Source organism: Babylonia areolata, chromosome 2, assembly GCF_041734735.1.
Source record: "Babylonia areolata isolate BAREFJ2019XMU chromosome 2, ASM4173473v1, whole genome shotgun sequence".
Taxonomy (NCBI): domain Eukaryota; kingdom Metazoa; phylum Mollusca; class Gastropoda; order Neogastropoda; family Buccinidae; genus Babylonia; species Babylonia areolata.
The window spans coordinates 49,085,624-49,088,123 of NC_134877.1; positions in this window are offsets into that span (position 1 = coordinate 49,085,624).

Sequence of the window (2,500 nt, forward strand, 5' to 3'; positions counted from 1 at the left end):
GGGTTGGATTGTGTTAAGCATTCACATTCATGTTCGATCAAAATGAGTACATGTCGGAATGTCAGAGAGAAATTACAAAATAATTTCATTTCGGTTGTGGCGTAGAATAATAACTAAATTTCAAGAAGCTGTAAAGCCAACTTGCAATGCACCTGGTAGTTTACATTTTATCATTAATTCGGTTCAGGTGTAAACGTCACAAGCAAGATATCGAGACGTCAAAATAGTCCGCGTGTATTGCGCTCTGCGATATCCCTGTGATTAGATCGAAATTCATTTTGTTATGGAATGCCCGAAATTTGCAAACTTTGAAATGAGTACATGTCAGAGAAATTTAAATCAAAAACGAGATGGTGTTGTTGTTTTTGTTGTTGTTGTTGTTGTTGTTGTTTTTGTTTGTTGTTTTTTTTTGGGGGGGGTTTTAGTGAGTGTTGGAAGATAGTGAAAAACATAAGATCAGAAAGACTGCAGCAGGACATTATTGTTACTTTATCTGTTTTTATCATCAATTTCATTTGTTCTTATCGCTGTCTAATTCTCAATTGTGTGCTTTTGTGTGGTGTGTGTGTGTGTGTGCGAATATGTGTATCTTTCATGACTGCGCGTGTCAGAGGGTGAGTGTGGATGGTGTAAAATAGTAAGAAAGTGCGCGTGCGTGCGTGCGTGCGTGCGTGTGTGTGTGTGTGTGTGTGTGTGTGTGTGTGTGCGTGCGTGTGTGCGTGCGTGTGTGCGTGCGCGCGCGCGCGCGCGCGCGTGTGTGTGTGTGTGTGTGTGTGTGTGTGTGTGTGTGTGTGTGTGTGTTTCGCCTTTGATTGCATGCATGGCCGCTCGTTTTCCTGATCTTGTTTCTGTGTTTGTGTGTGTGTGTGTGAAATCATCAAAAAGGAAGAAAGCTTATGTGGTATGTCAGCATGCAAAATCTCTCTCTCTCTCTCTCTCTCTCTCTCTCTCTCTCTCTCTCTCTCTCTCTCCGTCTCTATCTCTCTCTCTCTCTCTATCTCTCTCTCTCTCTTTCACTCACTCACTCACTCACTCTTTTTCCTCTATCTCTCTTTCTCGTCTCTCTCTCCCTCTCTCTCTCTCTATTCCTCAAACTCTCTCTTCAACCTCTCCCTCCCTCTCTCTCTCTCTCTCTCTCTCTCTCTCTCTCTCTCTCTCTATATATATATATATATATATATATATATATATATATATATATATATATATATATATATATATATATATACACACACACACACACACACACACACACACACATATATATATATATATAATTCTCTCTCTATCCCTCTTCCTGTATCTCTGTGTCTGACTGTGTGTCCCTCTCTCTCTCATTGTTTCTCTCTCTGTCTGTCTGTCTCTGTCTCTGTCTCTGTCTGTGTGTCTCTCTCTGTGTATCTCTCTCTCTCCCTACCTCCCTCTCTCTCTCTCTCTCCCTCTCTCTCTCTCTCTCCCTGCTTCCCTTCTCCCCCCTCCCCCCCCGACCCCCTTTCCCTGTGTTTGTTGTGTCGGTGTCTGTGTGCCTGTCAGTGTGACCCAGACTCCCCACCCACCCCCCCACCCCCCACCCTCCGACCCTCTCCCCCCTCCCCCTCCCCCTACCCCTCCCCCTCCCCTCTCCCTATCCTACCTTAGTGGCCCAGACCCTCTCAACACCCTCACACTTACCTCAACGATTGTGATTGATTCTTCCACCTCCTTCCGCACCCGCTCTCTATCCCTACCGCTATTACCCTAAGCCCTATCTCACACCCACCTCTCTCTCTGTCTCTGTCTCTGTCTCTTTATCTCTCTCTCTGTGTCTGTGTCTGTCTCTCTGTCTGTGTCTGTCCGTCTGTAAGTCTGTCTGTCTCTCTCTCTCCTCCGTCTGTCTATCTCTTTCTTGCTCTGTCTGTCCCTGTCTGTCTGTCTGTCTGTCTGTCTGTCTCTCTGTCTCTGCTCTCTCTCTCTCTCTCTCTCTCTCTCTCCGTTTGTCTCTGTCTCTTTCTCGCTCTGTCTCTGTCTGTCTTGTCTGTCTGTCCCTCTCTCTCTCTCTTTCCCTCCGTCTGTCTCTGTCTCTTTCTCGCTCTGTTTCTGTCTCAGTCTCTCTCTCTCTCTCTCTCTCTCTCTCTCTCTCTCTCTCTCACACACACACACACACACACACACACACACACACACACATTTCATTTTTCTTTTCTTTTTTTATCCCCCCCCCCCCCCACCCCCATGAAGGATGTAACTGTTTGTCCACATGTAACAAAGGCTATTTAGCTAATGACATTAAATTGAACAGTTTCAGTGTTCAGTGTTTAGTTCTTTCTCTCTCTCTGTCTGTCTCCCTGTTTCTGTTTCTATCTCTGTCTTTACCTCTCTGTCTCTGTCTTTCTCTCAGTATCTATCTATCTCCCCCCCCCTCTCTCTCCCGTCATATCTCTCTGTGTCTGTCTCTGTCTGTCTGTCTGTCTGTTTCTCTCTCGCTTTTTCTTATTGCACTACTTGCACTACTATATTCATA